The sequence below is a fragment of the Thamnophis sirtalis genome, unplaced genomic scaffold (assembly GCF_051295495.1).
Source record: "Thamnophis sirtalis isolate CommonGarterSnake01/CBP01778 unplaced genomic scaffold, rThaSir2_p1.2 scaffold_10, whole genome shotgun sequence".
In the NCBI taxonomy this organism is placed as follows: Eukaryota; Metazoa; Chordata; class Lepidosauria; order Squamata; family Natricidae; genus Thamnophis; species Thamnophis sirtalis.
In genome coordinates this window covers 21,865,135-21,884,521 of record NW_028261390.1, presented here as the reverse complement: position 1 = coordinate 21,884,521, position 19,387 = coordinate 21,865,135, and the positions used below count along the sequence as shown (strand labels likewise).

At 35.6% G+C, this 19,387-nt stretch overlaps 1 protein-coding gene across 1 annotated transcript in view; it reads right to left on the bottom strand.

The window, feature by feature from the left end:
- The window catches only part of SGMS2 (sphingomyelin synthase 2), a 37,008-nt gene extending 23,018 nt beyond the window's left edge, over nucleotides 1–13,990 (bottom strand). Inside the window, exon 1 of the mRNA XM_087724188.1 lies at nucleotides 13,566–13,990. The gene's annotated coding sequence lies outside the window, so the exon portion shown is untranslated. The remainder of the gene's footprint in view (nucleotides 1–13,565) is intronic.
- Nucleotides 13,991–19,387: the final 5,397 nt, after the last annotated feature.

The following is a 19,387-nucleotide window of genomic DNA, read 5'->3' as shown; positions in this document are numbered from 1 at the left end:
CAAAGGTCAGGTAGGGCAGCAGGACCGATGGAGTGCAGGGCCCAAAAGAACATACTCATAGTTCCCCACCACCAACTCATGAATGAGGGATGAAGCGCCTCTGTGATTGTAAATCAGGTGATCTGCCAAGTGCTCAAATTTTGATCATGTGATTGTGGGGATGCGGCAACAGCCATAACTTTGGGGACCAGTCATCTTATTGAGTGCTGTTGTAACTTCAAAAGATCTTTGAATGAATGGTCATTAGTCAAGGACTACCAGTAAACCAGTTATATTCACCTGAATGAAGTGACATAAAAGTATCCATAATAAAATAAATTGCTTGTATGCTCAAAGATTAGCAATTATTAACTAAATGTTTACAAAGATAATGAATTAGATATAAAAACCCAATCTGTTCGCTGAATTATATAAGTAAAATCTACATTAGAAACTGTCTAAATACAGTAAAACAACTACAGTATACTGGATCTGAACAGGCATGTGTAATGCTAGCCTTGTGAGATGGGCAGCCAATAAATTCAATAAATAAAATAAATAAAATTATACTCTACAGCATAGCATGCAGCATGAAGAATGAATTAGGAACTGCAAAATAAACATATGAAAAAGAGTAAATAGTCATAAAGGAAAAACTGAGAAAGTTGAGGTTGAATGCAGCTGATTACAAAATACAATCTGAAGCAGTGTATCTGCTTGATAGAAGCATGGATGATTTATAAGAACCAAAAAGCATGGAAAGGGATAGTAAATAATTTTGGTATAAACTAGATTGCTTTCTCATTTCTGTTTTGCTTTCTATACTTTACATAACACTGCTTATCACAAAAGAAATACTGTAGTGTGTATTTTATGTGTCTGTGTGGGGGTATGGGTATATATGGGTGTGTTTGAGTGTGTATGTGTAAAACAGAGACAGCAGTAGACAGATATATGAGGAAGAAATATATGAATAAACCTGAAGAGTGTGCTATATGTAGCACTCAATATTAACCTAGTAGCAAGGAATAGGTTTGAGAATAAATCTGGATACTCCCACAAACAAGCACTTTTTCCTGCTTGTAAAAAATTGTATGAAAATTCCTATTCATGTATCTGCACCAAAGCTATCTAATTCTATTCTATAGAAAGAAAGCTGATTCAAACAGGATTTTTAAAAACAGAATTGCAAGCCTGCTAGCAACCAATTCCAAGGACTGAGTAATTAAAAAAATTATTAGAACAAATCTTTCCAAAATTATTTATAGCTTGCCTTTCTATTCAAACTATATTTTATGATATCACTGAAGACCAAGAAGATCATGGTTTAGTTCTGTTTCAGGTTGTATGTTTATAATTGAACTGATAGTTGCATTTGTTCTTGTACATCAGAAAAGTTAATGTTGGGAGTATTTTTTAAATGAGAAATCTAAAAAAGGAGGAGAGGAGACAAGGTGAAATGATCATAGTTTGACAAAGTCCAATAATATACAGTACAATATGCTCTTTAAGAATTCTGGCAGAACTAACATCTGAAAGTGTATCAGTTGCTGTTTTCTTTCTAATTTTTGAAGAATACAAGCGATAATAATTAGAACAATGAAGTTGTATATTTCTACCATCTGCTTATTTTTTCTGGTAATAGAAATAGGAGAAGCAAGAGAGACAAGAAAAAATATTTTAAAACCCCCAGTAAGTACTATAGCAAAACTTAGAGATTATACGTAGTTTATACTGATATACTAAAATAATTTATTCAAATTTTGGGGGGATTAAAATATATCAAATAAATATTGTCTAAGAAAAAATATTCATTTTCCTACTGACCTTGTATTAGATGCTCTTTTTTCTGAATCCTATGCTTGTTGTGATTAACAAGTGACTCTTTTTAATGCCCCAGCTTCACAACTTCCCTTAAGGTGCATATACTCAGGAGTGGTCTGAGGTAATTCAGTTGGAATTGATTATGATGTCATTATTCAGATGAATTCAGATGTATGGAATTTTTGTTATGTTAGAACTATTGTTGAGTTGCCTAGTCTGATTAGCAATTTTAAAAGTATTATAAAGAATTTCCTTTTATACCATTAAAAATGGTATTTCCTACCATTTTATATTATTAAGATGCTCTATTTAATTTTTGCCAAAAAATGTTACACAGTACCAACCATGCCCTTTTTAACCTTTGTTCCTTGAATCTTTCATAGTAACACTAAACCAAGTGGAAAAAATAAATCTTTTGAAAGTTCAGCTCTTCCCTTATATGTCACTGTTCAGAACCAACAGATTTCACTGAAAATCTTATTTAAAAATAGTATGTTCTTTCCAGGGTTTATTTTCTGCTCCAATTGAAACCGATTCTAAGTAGCCTATATACCCTACTTTTCTAAATAAAGTTGACTTGTGGTTTAATATTAAATGTAAATTATGAATGGTATTTTGTTCCAAAATATATAGATAATACTACTAGTAGTAATAATTTCATAATAAATCCCAGTTATCCCAACTTAAATGTTTATTTATTTAATGTATTTATGAATCAGATTTACATACCTATTCATCTCATATGAAGTATTGTTTATAGTGATTTCGTAGTGACTCTTTTTTAGAATTTCAGAAATACTTGTTCAGAAAGTTCACAACTAAATTTAGGGTCCTCTATATAGGAATAATCGGCAATAAACTTCAGATCAAAATAGTTTTTACAGTTATTTCCTTACACAATACTTTGGCTACTTGCAACCTTTTCAAAACTTTCCCAAATAAAAGGAATATATATTTAAATATAAATTTGTATCGATTTCTATCCACTGATAAGTATCTATTTACAGAATTCAAGATATGCAGTCACTGCCATTTAAATCAGTGTTTTTCAACCTTTTTTGTGCAAAGGCACACTTTTTTCATGAAAAAAATCACGAGGCACACCACCATTAGAAAATGTTAAAAAATTTAAACTCTGTGCCTATATTGACTATATATAAAGTGTTTTTCCCACGGCACACCTTACACTATGTCACGGCACACTAGTGTGCCGCGGCACAGTGGTTGAAAAACACTGATTTAAATGACTCAGATTTTCACAAAATACTAATTTTTGTGTCAAGTTATTTTCATTCATAAATTTTGTAGCAAACAGCCAACATTGGATATTAAATCAAGCTTTTAATGTGGCTAGAAGGCCAACTGTCAGAAGTTTATGGCATGTCTACACAACATGCTTAAACTATTCCTGTCCTATGCTCTTGTTTGCTTGACTCTAATTTAATTTGGAAAGATTTTGGTCAGACTGAGACACTTTGGCAACAGCTCAAATGCTATTCAGATTGCAATGTAGGCTAACATGTACACTAGACTTCCATGAGACAACTTCCCTGAGGTGAAACTCCTGGACATTTAAAAATAACATGGCTAAGGGAAAGTATCTAGCTCAAGGAGTGAAAATTAGTAATTAAAAAATCATATTTTCTGCTGGATCTTGAATCAGCAACATTTGTAAAGCAAGTATTATAGCCCTTCTGCTACTACAGCTTTCATAGCAAAGATAACTGCACAGAAAGGAGGACTTGCAAGAATGGTGAAAGGAGTATTTCTAAAATACAACAGGAAAATCTGCCTAAGGTTGCATTTATTATTAAATACAATGAATACAAGGCAATATCATCTATTGCTGTTCTCTAAAAATGGTTATTGGTCCATTCTGCAACAGGACAACTGCCTAGTTCAGATAAGTCTCGAGAGAATATTCCCGAAGGCATATCAGCCTTTAATAAAACTGATGGAGGAGATGCTCCAAAAGATATTAATAAGCTATGTGGAATACATGAATTAATTCAATAACTCCTATATCTGGGAAATTGAACTCAATGATCTTATACATTAACTAAAAGATATCAATTTCTAAGCAAGTGTACAATAGTCGACAAAATAATTATATCATAATGTATGTGTTTTTCTTTAAGGTGCCAAAGAACTATCCTATTTTTATTTTCAAATAAATGGTTGTGGCCCAAGTAATTTATTATGGCTCTTGCTAATGATTTTCCCCAGTTCCTAAGAAACACATTGCCTTTCAAGAAGTCATATATTTGATTAGGAAGACTAATAGGCTGTTCTATAAAACTTAATGATTATTGAAATATTACTTCAGAGAAAACAACACAGTTCCAAAACTGTCTTTCATTTTCATTAGGAACAAACATTTGAAAATGTTATTTGGCTTATAAATGTGTTTCCTTGCATCTATCTAAATAGATGGTTTGCTTGGTATCACATCTTCTTTGAATCCAAGCAATATAGTCTGTAACCCATGGTTTATAAATTAAGATGGCATGTAAACGTAACCAATTTTGGTTTTCACATTTCACATTTTTCCCTATCAGTTTGGTTAACACTGAGTGTAAATGCCTGGAATTAGGCCACAGATGGACTATGTACAAAATATATGTATGTTCTAATCACTGACCAATTATATTGTATGCAGTTCATTTAACTAAGTTTTAAAAATCTACCCTTAATAACCAATTATACCGAGTCTGCCGATAATTTTAAATACAAAGAGATTTAGAGGATTTATTCCAAAGTAAATGCATATATGTTTACATCCTCAAGGATAATATTCCATTAATCTGGTTACAACATAGGTGACTGAATGAACAACATTAGACATTTTAATTAATACTTGACTTACAGAAAAAAGACAATTGCCATTTAATTGCTTATCATTATTTTATATATTGTATCAGTGGTACAATTCAGCCGATTCTATAACCGGGAGGCTCCACCCACCCACCCGGACGTCATCACGTCCTGCTTTTGATGCTATGTGCATGCGTGGAAGGTCCTTCATATGCGCAGAGAAGTGAGCAGTCACATTTGCGAACTAGTAGCAAAGGTAAGTTGATTTCACTCCTGTTTTATATATATTATATATTACTGTTGTAGTGTTTTATATGGAGCTAACTTAGCAGACCACCTGGAAATTGCAAGTGGTCCAAAACACAATGGAATAGGTAGTTGTGGGTGCACTATTTCACAAGATGCATTGGTTTTTAGTAGCCTACCTGATACATTCAACATGCTGGTTATCAACTGAACAGCAATTCATGACATAGGATCAGATTATTTGTCGGACCCCCTACCTCCAAATGATTGACTAATCCACCATATCTAGCACAGTAGGTATACTATGAGTCCTACTTAGATAGACACTTGCATTAGTGGGACTAATCTTATTAGAATAAGGGATAATATTAATCAGAAGCCAAGTACTAAGATCGATATCTCCATCTTCACCTGTCACCAACACTATTTCAGCATTTAAAATATACGTAATAAGATACAAAATGAAGAGTTTTTAGAAACTGCAAGTTTCCAGAAAGAATCCAATTGTACTCCATATGAAAGTTGTGCCATAGATAGGCAACCATCATTTACATTTTGCAGACAAAAAGCTGGATTCAATTCAACAAGCAATCCAATTGTGCTAAATATGAGATCAAAATGCAAATCAGCTGGTCACTGGCAACCATCCACTTCAAAATATTCCACAACAAAACCTTTTTATACTAAAACATTAAATCATGGATGATATGGTAATGCTACTCCAATTTTTCTTTGTGGCTGCTCCTTTTAGCAAATGTCCAGGAAGACCTGGCTCTGCTGATTGGCCTGGGAATTCAATGGACGAGTACCACATGAGAGAATGCTATTAGACGGACCCCATTTCCCCTCCCTTCATATCCTGCTGCCACCCCACCATTTTTTAATTCATATTGCTATACTTTCATTATTTTCACTGTTTTATTGTTTTACTATTATTATATTTACATATTTTATAATTAAACATTCTAATGTTGCAAGCTGCCCAGGGTAACCACATGGCAAGATTGGTGGCAAATAAATTTAATAATAAATAAATGTTGTCTCTCTTCTAAGTTTTGTCAGCTTTGTCCTAAATATCTGACTTTTTAAAAATCTCCCACTACTTATAAACCTCTGCCTCTTTAAGGAATAAAGTAGGTAATTCAAATTAAGACTTCCTGCTTTAGACCTTTCTACTTGCAAAAAAGGTAATAGACAGAAATTGAGAACATACTTATGAATTCTTGATGAATCAAATTTCAAACGAATTTCAGTGGATCATGAACAAAGCCACTAATTTTTATTATTTCAAGTAAAAAAAGTTGTTTTTGTCAGATCCAAAAACTTTTGCTGTGCATATAAATACATAACGTTTATTAAATGTAAATTCTACAATAAGATATAATCAGCGCAATTCTTTCAGATCTATTAGTGAAATAAGGATCTGAATCTATCTGCCTGCCTGCCTGCCTGCCTATCTCCCCCCCCCCCCTTACATATACTCCTCAATCATAATTGGGAGTGGTAACTCTGTTGGTAAACAACAATGGTATAAGCAAAAACTCATACCATTATGCTGATTTATGAGTAGCAAGTCCAGTTACAATATTTAAGAGAATAATGTGTGATTCTTAATCACATCACATACTGTGACTTGAGACTTGCCCGCTTCCCCATTGACTTTATTTGTTGGAAGCTAGCAGGGAAGATCGTAAATGGTGATCATGTGACCATGAGATGCTTCAACCACCATAATTGTGCACCAGTTGCCAAGCACCCAAATCGCAGTCATATGACCATGGGGATGCTGTGATGGTCAGAACTTCAAGGACCAGTGCTGTCATTCAGTGCTGGTTGTAACTTTGAATAGTTGCAGAAAGAGTGTCACTTCATATTTTACTACATTCTTTCAAATCTCAAGACCAAATATATTAGCTGAGTTGTTCTGCATGATGTCTGCACTCATCAGGACTTAGTATCATTAAGTGCAAGTCAAGATATTATACATTGCTTAACAGACCATGCATAGAAATCCTCACTTTGTGTCCTGTTTAAACTCATTCATCATTAATCTAAACTGATCAACAGACTGATAATAATTAGTTACTTTTGCCTGGAAGAATAAAACATTTGTATATTTGTAAATTAATTCTAAAAATAATCCTGATCCTAAAAACTATACTTCAGTATTCATTTACAGCACTACCTGTGCTCCATTGGAGTGCCTAGATCAGTGGCGGTGAACCTATGGCACGCATGCCAGAGGTGGCACGCAGAGCCTTCTCTATGGACACGCGGACACAGCTCTGTTTCGCGTCTCTGCCACACATGTGCGCACACCTCCTACCGGCCAGCTGGTCTTCGGGTCTCTGCTGCACATGCACAGGATGCCCTGCAGTTTGGGCGCATGCACACACTTTGGGCACTTGGTACCTAAAAGGTTTGCCATCACTGGCCTAGCTCATACTTTTAAAGCTAGAGCTCCCCATGAATTATTTTCCAAGATAAATTAGTTTGCACTGTATATTCAGAGAGAAAGGTTTAGGGCTGAGAAAATGTGAAGTAAAAAGGCAGACATGCGAAAAAAAATGAGCTACAAAATTGTAAAATCAGCTGTCTTATTTGAAAATAGGGACTTCCTCAAAAATAAACATAGAATTGCTTTCTATCTGATTTATACATACTCAGAGGTTTCCTCAGTTCAATAGGATTGTGCAGTAAGCTTGAAAATGATTCCAGCCTAAGACTCAGTTTGCAGTTAAACCGCAATGAACAATATAGTTAAATAGCTTTCTGAACAGATGCAGCTTTGAGGAAACAGTAGTTTATCTGTCTTGTAGAAACTTTCTTATCAATGCCTGTTTCAGTTCCTAAATAAATTGCAGAGCATCTGCTGGGACAGTACTGTCTGTGATTCTTAACGTCTTTTGAAATAATCTGGGACAGTAGCGTCCATGGTACAATAATCCTTTTAACAGGCTGAGATCTTAAAGACAGCAGCATCTCTGTTAAAAGTCATCCTCCAAGTCATTCTCCCAGCATCTGCTTAGCATATAGCAGCACTGTATCCATATTAAAATGAAGTGTCATGTATTCCACATTTATATAGTGTTCACAAATATCTGTATATACTACATAACTATCTACTTTAAACCAGAAAGCTTTTCTATAAATAATCTGCAAATTAAATCAATAAAATAAAAGAAACTACTTAAGGCCAGTTAAGAAATTGAAGTGTAACTGAAAGCATAAATCAGTTTAAAGAAAGTAAAGTTTGATTTTAAGACATCAGTATCCCTACAGTCAAATAATAATACTTAGGCAACTATATAATTAGAGCATAAGAGCATAAGCACACTCAGGTATATGGTATGAAGAGGGGAAAAAATTAAACTATAATATAGCTCATGAATACTTCCAATCCAGCAAATTGAAGCCCACCAGATTTGCAAATTATTTTATTTATCTATCACATGGCATACACAGATATCATGCAATCACTGATATACAAATTTAAATAAAATATATATAATGACACTTTATTTAAATTTGTATATCAGTGATTGCATGACCTCTGAGTATGCCATGTGATAGATATGTGTGTGTGTATGTGTAATATAGAGATAGAGATATTGATATTATGAGGACAATACAATATAGGAGATAAAATATGATGATGATGATGATGATGATGATGATGATGATGATGATAGTAATAGCACTAAAACATAGCACTTCACAGTGTTTTTACAGCCCTCTCTAAGCAGTTTACAGAGTCAACCTATTGCCCCCAACAATCTGGGTCCTCATTTTACCAATCTCAGAAGGATGGATGGCTGAGTCATCCTTGAGCCTGGTGAGATTTGAATTGCCAAATTGTAGGCAGCTGGCAGATAACAGAAGTATCCTGCAGTACTGCATTCTAACTATTGATGGTGATGAAAATGGTAAAATTAGCTGAGGCTGAAATCCCAGTGTTTTGGAAAGAGATTTCTTCAACCAGCTTTGGACAGAGCTGTGCTCTCCTCAATGGAGCAGACAGATAATCTAGAGGTACTTCTAGAACCCCCATCACAAATAGAGTCTCATGGCTTCAGTGGCAAACAGTACCTTCCTGAGCTTCATTAGCCACCAGCTGTCAACTAATCAGTGCAAAAGTAACCTAAAAAGAGATTATTATAATGGAAGGAATACTTACAGAAGTCCCTAAAATGAAACTAGTGCAAAATGTCTGCATCAATAGCTTGATATAGTTGATCAAGGAGCAACTATATCAATATCTTTATATATTCCAAACCTGAATTGTGCTAGAATTGTACTACTATGTTACGTTCAACGTGTTTTTGGTTGCCTATAAAGCTTTACATTGCCTTCTTTGCTATGCATCTACCCAGATAAGAAGACATATCCTACTAATGGAACAGTTGTTAAATTACCTGGTTATGGTTGGTGTTGAGTCTTCAATGCCAACTCACAAAGTTTTTGGGGGTGTTTGTGCAATATTTATACCCGTCATTTTGAAAAAAAAGTCTAGACAGCTCATATACCAGAAAACTGTAGGACAATAACAGAATAATAACAGAGTAGAAAGGGAGCTTGGAAATAGCTTCCAATATTTAATAATAATTATTAAACATTCAATTAATAATAATTAAATGAATACCTACTTATTAATATAGCATTAATTATTAATTAAATTGTTAATAATTAAAACAAATATCAAAGAAAGCCAAAACAAGATTCAATGCTGCAGAAGGTATTAAATGCTCACTGAAAAACTCATATTTGCAGTTTTTCTAAATGTTAACAATATTGAAAAATCTATATCTCTGTGGAAAGATTATTCACAGCATTGAAGCTGCTACCAAAATCACCTATTTCTGAGCTCCCTTTTGATGGGAGTATATTTAAAGAATTTTTAATTATAGTTACAGCAGATGACTTAACTAATCATAAATAACTTATTTATAGCAATAGCAATAGCAATAGCAGTAGACTTATATACCGCTTCATAGGCCTTTCAGGCCTCTCTAAGCGGTTTACAGAGAGTCAGCATATTGCCCCCAACAATCTGGGTCCTCATTTTACCCACCTCGGAAGGATGGAAGGCTGAGTCAACCCTGAGCCGGTGAGATTTGAACCGCTGACCTGCTGATCTAGCAGTAGCCTGCAGTGCTGCATTTAACCACTGCGCCACCTTGGCAAGGCTGGACCTGGTTACAGGTAATCCTTAACTTGCAATCAAAATATTGACCAGAATTTTCATTGTTAAGTGATATAGTTATGAAGCGCAACATCATGTGACTTTACCTCTCAGCCTCCCTCACTGCCTCCCACACCAAGACTCCTGTCATCATTCACCACCTTCTTTCTCCCATTGCTGACAAGATATGCCTATCCTGGCCCTTCAAAAGGCAGCTGCTGGCCACATGAGGCCATCTTCCCCACAAGGAAATTGCTGCAAGCAACCTGAGGAAGTTAGCCTTGTGCGGCCATTATCTGCCTCACAAAAGGCCAGGGCAGGGATGCCTCATCAGCAGTTGGAACAAGATGACAGTGAATATCATCCAGGGCAGCAAGTGTCACAATATGCAGGGAGCTAAAAGGTCATAGACAGGAGACAGTTAGGACAATAGGGGGAGTTGAAGTGTGATGTCATAAGTGTGAGCAGGCTGCCAAGTGCCTGAATTTTGATCATGTGAATGCAGGGGTGCTATAACCATCATAGCTTTGGGGACTGGTCATTACACCCTTCAGCACTGTCATTTGTTCAAATGATCTCTGAACAAATGACAAAATTGTGACTACCTGCAGTTCTTGGATGGGAGAACATCAAGATACAAGAGGGCAGGCAAACCTAAAAACATCTCAGAGAATGGTAACAAACCACTTCCTTATTGTTGCCAAGAAAAAAAAATGTGGATCTGACCATGTAATTACTAGCTGAGTTCAATTTGACATTTATTCTAATTATAAAATAGTTGTTTTTGTAAATTTGTTGTTTCCCTGCTTTGAGATTATTTTATCAGTGAATAGGAAGACATTATAATAAATACCTTGTTTATGAATAAACTGTTATCAGGTTTATCTCTGATACATTAAAATCCAGAGCATCAGGTGGTGGCTTACAATCTACAAATACAACTCTGGTGATTTACAAAAGATTAGAAAGATTTTTAAAAAAACAATTAAGCTGTTTATTCTACTTTCCACTAAATAAGGAACTAAATGAAAATGCTTGATGAGGAAGTATTTGCATGAAAAAACATTTCTGCACTTGGTTGTGATACTAAATATACGTTCTTGGACTGAGAATTTTTGAGTGTTCTGTTATTTATTTTTTTGCCTAAATCTTTTCATCTGAGCTACTCTTTTGCATCTAATGTCTGCTTAGATGTCAGAATGCTTGCCAGAAAAGATGACCTTAAAGTCTTTTTCTTTATACTTCACACTTTCATTAGATTGCTGAAATAAATGAGTTTTGGAACTGTTAAAACTGTCAAGAAAAACAAATAGAATTGCTAAAAAATGAACACAGTACTAGCTATTTAACGATTACAGTGAAGTTTAGAATCAATTCTAAATGTGTTTTCAGAAAGTGATCCCATGATGGCAGAAACGATCACATGAAGCCTTAACTGATTTGATTTCATGTATCAGCATTTTCCTGCTGACGATAGTTAATGAGTTATTCTCTAGGTAATTCATCTACTTTCTCCCTTTCTTGAATATATATATTTCTAAGGGGGGGGAAGGGGAATCTACATAAAGTTGCATCACTATCTATGCTTCCATTCTTTCTGAGCAGTTGGTGCTGGCAGAACTAAAGCATTAGAGTGTGTACTTGGCTGCTGTATTCAAACCACTTATCCAGGAACATATCCATTTTTGTAACTATGATTGCTTTCAGTGGTTACACCTTTATGGGCTTCTTCTCATGTTACCCTTTCATATACGTCAGATGACTTTTTTACACTGAGCCATGAATTTTGAAACGTGAATCAAATGTGCTTTTTTTGGCCTAAAAAGAATGAGAATCCAGAATGCATAAAGAAGAGAAAGGAAGTTTTTTTTTCTCCCTATCTGAATTTCTCTTGTTTTTCTTGGCCTGCTTCAGATTTCCCAAACCTCCACAAAAGATTTGAGGACCTGAGGAAAAGTATTTTGATCTCTTAGTGTTTCTATTGATAAAAAGGACATAATTGTATCCTACTTCCGTAACCGATGGGTTTTTAATTTTCCACTATAAAAATATTTTAGAAAATAGTGAGTTGGATAGCTTCACCTCTGCTCATAAAAGGGTGGTGTTTATTTCTGCAGGAGGGTAGAATGAAATCTAAAGATATTTATACTTCGACAAACATTACAATTGTTACTGAATCTATTGTATGTTTGCACAAATCAAACTGGGAAATTTGAGAGGATCTATAAATAAATTGATTCTCAATTAAAACAAATGCCATATTTTTATATAATGCACTTAAACAATCAAATTAAAAAATAATGACTAGAAGCATTAACAATATTGCACTTAACTGTTACAAACATATAACCATTGTAGAAACATTGTAGACTGGAACATTTATATCTTCCACAAAGTAAGTACAGAGTAAGGCAACAATCATGCATAATTTGCATTATCAGATATTTTTAAAATAATTAAATGAAGTTAGCAAAAGAATGTAACAGCCAAAATTAAACATAAGTTAAACATCATGAATGCACTCCCCAAGCTATTTTTTGTTTCTGGGAATAGCCTGATAACACTTCAAGGTACACACATCAAAGTAACAGGAAACCTATTTGCTTTTATATATGTACCTATTTTTATAGTGTTCTTCCTCATACAGCTGGTTTTACCACACAGGCTGCAATTCTCCAGCCATTCCAAAGTTCCATTTATTGACTTTTACAGAATGAATTATCTCCAGATTCTTTTCTCAGATGCACATTATAGTACACTAAGTACATGTTGACTTCAAGCAAATAACATTTATCAAAACTCATTGTCTGTGCTTTCCAGGAGTCTATCAAATCAATCTACAGAAAATTCTAACAACTAGCTATTTTCAATTATATTTTTTTCTAACATGAAAATATAGAGTCATTTGTTTTTATTCTAAGGACACATGGTTATTTTCTAGGACCATTATATATTCCAAATATATAAAAAACCATGGGAATATGGCAAACATTGCTATTAGTGCTTATATTTTAACAAACTAAAAATCAATGCTCACAATCGCTATTTCCCATTGTCCCATTACCATTAAAATATACACATTCTTTATTTGCCAAGATCTTGAAAATAAATTGAAATAGTTCACAATAAATGAACAATTCTACTTCTAAGAGATGTTTCCAAAGGAAATGTCTATATTTAACTGTTTATAATATTTTGTACCAATAAGATCAAAACAAGAAGTTTCTGGCTGTTTTGGAAGTTCCTTAATGAAAACATACTTGACAGTACTTCACAACTTTTAACCTACACAGAAAATTGTAAAAAAAAAAAAAAAAAAACCTTCTCTGAAAGTCAGCTTCATTAGGAGAATTCCTCTTATTAAATATGTTACAGCAGAAAAAAACTTGCTCTTTGCCAATAACCTAAGAATTGCTCTTTGACTTTTTCTTTAAAAGGAAAACACACTAAGCAACTGAAGCATCATTTTTCCTTATCCAGAACTAAACCTCTGGTTGACACATCAAGTTCTTAAACTTACCTCTTCTCTCTCTCTCTCGCTCTCTCTCGATTAAACGAAGGCAACAGCCTCAGAATAGGAACTCAAAGCCTTCCAACACCCAGCATAAACTAGTTCTTTTTAGAGCTTCCAGGCTTCTTTAGTACTTGCCGCTCCGTCTGGCTACGAACAGGGACACTCCTATCTCCGGGCTAATAGCCGCAAGGAGAAACAGCTAGAAGAAACTTTGCCCACCTTCCGTCTTCCGCTCCCAGTTTTCATCCACCCCGTTACTTCTATATTCGGGACACCTTTCCCTCCCCGCCTCTGGGGAATGCCGTGTGGACCGTTAGGCCGGCCGTGCAACAGCTGGAGAGCTTTCCACGGCCTGAGGGCGGCTCCTGGAAGGAGGAGAGGAAGACACGAGACCAAAGGCGAGCAAGCCGTTTCTGTTTCTGAAGCCACTGTTCGGTTTTCAGCCAGCTTCATGCTCTTTGCTTGTCCCCACCTTCCCTGTCTACCACAGCCTTTTTCCTGACATCATTCATTCTCTTACATTCAAACACACGCCCACTCCATTTCCAAACAGTGACTCACTCTTAGAGCCCTGGCTGCTATTGCCGCCGCCGCCGCCGCTGTCGCTATTCAAAGGCTGGGCTTGAAAAACCGGTTAAAAACCTCTACAGGAGTGGATATTTATTTATTTTTATTTATAAAGGCGGGGGAAGCCCCATTTTAAGCAGAAGAGGAGGAAGATTTGGCATAGCTATTAAAATTAGGTCGAATGGAAAAACTTCATTTTTTTCCCCTAACCATTCGAGTTAGGGGAGGACGGTGGAGAAGCCTGTTTGCAAAATTCTTTACCGTTTGACAAGCCACCTTAAAGAGACAAAACTTTTTGGCATGAAATAGGGACAGAATCTGAACTTTAGACTGCTGCTGCTTTGTTTCCAGAAAAGTTCTGTCCCTCAGCATCCCAGCTCAGGGTTCACCCCAGTCCCAGTGTATTTTCCCTGTCCTTCAAACTTCCTTAGCTACAAATAAGTTTGTACCATCAAAACTCTGGAATAATTTAGCTGTAGGGCTCAGAAGATGTACCTAATGGCCATTTAGATCCTGCTTGCAGAGTAGTATTGAACAATTTGAATGCTGCCCTTCCTCTAGCCTACATTTTTAATTATGGAATCCAAAAGAAAAGTGCATCACATGACAAAGCTGTTTGAAACCAAAAAATAATGACTATATTCGAAACAAATTAGTGATACACTCCCAGGCATACTTACTTGAATATAAACCCCACTGAATAGCAGAAGATAATTTAGGTAAGCTTGTATAAGACTGCATTTATTCAATTATTTTTACAAACATGAGAATATCATATATAGTAGAGGCGATACCGATACTACTTCTTTACTTTGTTAGGACTATTCTTGGATATTTAAATTAAGCTCTCACTGTTATTTTATCACCAGACCGCCAAACCCATGTTTTAAAAGGTATAGGAATGGTGCCTCCCCCACTTAAAAAAAATAAAAAGATGGAGCATTGTTGAAATAGAATAGGATAGAATAGAAGAGTTGAAAGGGACCTTGGAGATCTTCTAGTCCAACCCCCTGCTTAGGTAGGAAACCTATACCATTTCAGACAAATGGTTATCCAATCTCTTTAAAATGTATAGTGTTGGAGCATTCATAACTTCTGGAGGCAAGTTGTTCCACTGATTAATTGTTCTAACTGTCAATAAATTTCTTCTTAGTTCTAGATTGCTTCACTCCTTGATTGTTTTCCACCCATTGCTTCTTATCCTGCCCTCAGGTGCTTTGGAGAATAGCTTGACTCCCTCTTCTTGGTGGCAGCCCCTGAGATATTGGAACACTGCTATCATGTTACCCCTAGTCCTTCTTTTCATGAAGCTGAATATACCCAGTTCCAGCAACTGTTCTTTATATGTTTTTGCCTCCTCTAATCATCTTTGTTGCTCTTCTCTGCACTCTTTCTAGAGTCTCCACATCTTTTCTACATCGTGGTGACCAAAACTGAATGCAGTATTCCAAGTGTGGCCTTACCAAGGCCTTATAAAGTGGTATTAACACTTCATGTGATCTTCATTCTATCTCTCTGTTTATTCAGCTTAGAACTGTGTTGGCTTCTTTGGAAGCTGCTGCACACTGCTGGCTCATATTTAAATTTGTCCACTAGGACCCTCTCACAGTTGCTACTATTGAGCAAGTATACCACCTATACTGTGCCTTTGCATTTGGGTTTTTCTTGCCTAAATGCAGAATCTTACTTTTTGCACCATTGAATTTCATTTTATTATTCATTGTCATTCATATTGCTCAATGTTTACTTCATTTGAGCAATGAAGAGAACCTGGCTAAATAAAACAGCTGTGACAACTTTTGTAATGAAACATGCTACCATTAACATATACACTTTAAAATTACAGCGCAACCCTGGCATTCTAAAAACGGCCCAGCCATTCTGCACAATTTGTAAAGTACAGAACTACAGTTCAGTTCCCCAAAATGGAAAGTGAGAAGAATAAATGTGGTTTTGGGGTTTTAAGGACTGGAAATACCCACCCCTCAGTGGGTCACAGAGTCCTTTTACTGTGGCCTTCCTAGTGTCGCAGCTGGCTCTGGTTTGCCCTGCTGTGGCGGCCATTGAGGCAGATGGATAGGCCCAGTACCAAGGGCCTGCTTGCAGAGGGCCAGGGCATGTGCCTCCTGGTTGCTTAGCAACCCCAGAGGATTTACCTCAACTGCCTTCCCTCTGAAACCTGAATGGGTGATCATAGCAATCTGGGTGAGGTAGAGGGGAGCCTTCTTTACCTGTAGTGAATAGCAGAATCACCTTTCGGCTTCCTCAGGAGAAAGAGGGCCAGCTTTCTTAGTCACCAGGATAATTCAAACAAGTTCCCAAAAAGTGGTGGCTCATTTGGAAGTAAACCTAACTGAACCAGTCACCTATATGTTTAGATTTGAGGCTGCTGGTTGTAGAAACAGTGTTCTTTATACAGGTAGTCCTCAACTTAGCACAATTCAGCCCACAATTGGCCTGTTGCTAAGCAAGACATTTGTTAATTGAATTTTGCCCCATTTTATGACCATTCTTGCCACGGTTATTAAGAGAGTCACTGCAATTGTTAAGTTAGTGTTACGTCCGTTAAGTGAAACTGGCTTCCCCATTGACTTTGCTTGTCAGAAGGTTGCAAAAGGTAAACGCATGATTCTGGGACGCTGCAACCGTCATAAATCTGAGCTAGTTGCCAAGCGTCCAAATTTTGATCATGTGACTATGGGGATGCTGTTACGGTTAAGTCACTTTTTTCAATGTCGTCGTAACTTTGAACGATCAGTAAATGAACTGTTGTAAGTCGAAAATTATCTGTGCAGCTAATTCTTACTTACTGACCTCAGTTGGGACTGGCAACTCCAAAACTAAATGACCCATCTTTAAAATGAAATGTCACATAACTATATGCTGACGTAGGTATATCAATTCCAGCTGTGGCTGTGAAGCAAATCATTTGTGGTCATTAAGTACAATGTCATGTGATCAAATGTGTTGGTTGACAAGTGCCTGATTCCTAATCACATAACCATGGAAATGCTGCAAGGCCACAACTTTTGAGGACCTGTCAGAAATCTCATTTTTCAGTGCTATTGTAACTTTGAATGGTCATATGAATGGTCATATGTTGTAAGCTGCTCAATGTTGCCTCGCATTGCGAGATGAGTGGCATATACATTTGATAAATGAATAAAATAAAATAAATTGGAATAGTAGTCAGTAAGTGAGGACTAACTGTATTGATTGTTTTGCACACACTTAGTTGCGGTACTTCAGATATCGCTGAAGAAAACCACAATTGCCTGGGATGAGGCAACATGTTAAGAAACCAAACACATATAATATCATGACCTAAACTTTTTGCCTAATCTGCACAGTATCAAGAGAATATTTAATTTGTATTTATTTTATATAATTTGTTGAGATGGCCAACCAGTATAACTCTGGTATTGTATTAAAACACAGTGGATTAACTAATTGCAATGTCCCTTTAATTGCAAATGTAGGCTTCCTCTCCTGGCACTGCCTGTGTTAGAAACCTGTTCATGGAAGTTACAAAAATGTTTGGAGTCAAGTACCGGTATATAGGCAAAATTCTAACATGTCACATGATGGCAATTGTTCATAAATTTAATTGATAGTCTTTAAAATTATGTTTGGATAATATGGGCTGAGATATTAAATATATCCATTTAATTATCCAACATTAATGCACAAAAAGTTGTATTCTCACCATCATCTCTTAATCAGAAGGACTAGTTTGATCAGTTGGAAAGGTCTTCTTTCTCTAAACAGCAATCATTTACTGTAATCATTTTTAACTACTACACATTTAACTACACATCCCATGTTGTTCTACTGGATTTGTCCAAACTCTGGAAGCAGATTATGGAAAATAATATCTGAAAAGGGTAATTGGGGGCCAGTAATCACCCCCACCCCAAATGCCAATTATTTAGTGGCTAGAATTTGCTTGTTTTTCATAGTATAAGGATTTTAATTGTCTTCCCGACAAGTAATAATATTTCACTAAATAACATGTACAATTTATAACTAGTATTAGAAATTTCATGTATAATTTTAAAAGAAAAAAATGTTATCAAGTTTTTTTTTTAAAAAAAATGTGGCTTGTCGCCTTCCAAGCCAAGGAAAATAAATTGTTATTAAATTACCGGAATTTGTACTTTTCTTAGTGTGAATATCATATACCAGTGGAACATGAAATTAAATTAAAGGGTAGCCCTTATCAAGTTTTTAAAAGCAAAACATATTTATTATACCAAATCTTCAGTCTAAATATTTTTTCTCAGTTTTTTCAAGAGCAAACTTCTTTATTAGTCTATACTGAAGCAAATAGAAATTATTTTTCTATAAAGCATTTCTTTCATGAAATCAGAGTGGCATAACTGGAGCAATACTATAAATGGACACAATTGGTGCATTAAAGTTATTAAGACTTCCAGAAAGATATTAGACTGATCTTTGAATAAACACCAAAATTAGAATGCAGGAGAAGTACCATGTTTTTTTGAGAATGAAATTAACAATTGTATTGTTGTGACTTCATTTTTGCTGGCTTCATCAGTTCAGAAAAATATCACAGAATGTAGCATTTTACACCACTTCCATTTTTAGAAGCTTCTGTTTAAATGTTTAACCAGACATACATTTTCATCTCACATACGGCTTCCATTAAATAGTTAACAGAAACTCTCAACCCAGCATCCCGTGATTAATGGACTTTTATCCTTGTAATAGTTTTGTCACCTAAATACATACTGTATTATTCCTGCCCAACCCCACCTTAAGATAAACAATGAATCAGAGGACAAAGACCATAAAATAAATCCACATTACAGCTAACAGCTTGACCCCCCCCCACATTCTAATCCAACCTACTCAAATTACTCTTTGCTCTTTTTTATCTGTTTATGATTTATCTGCCAGAATCAGGAAGTCAGTGAGGAGAGTTTTCATACTATGTCAAAAGTAGATTTTGACGTCACTTCTCATTCTTCCCAATCTGGCTTACTTTACAAGTTAGTTTTAAGGATGTCAGGACAGTACTTCAAAGGGGTTTTTAATGCTTAAGGCTATATGTAACCTAAAAGGGCTATATGTCATCTTTGTGAGCTAGTCCAGATAGGAAGCATGCTCAGATGAACTAATTCTACTTTATTAGAAGATTAAATTGCAAATAAAACATATTTCTTCTGTGTGGTCTTTGCAGTCCAAGAAACTAGGGAGGGTCTCTTATGAAATGATTGCCATACCCACATTCCTTCTAC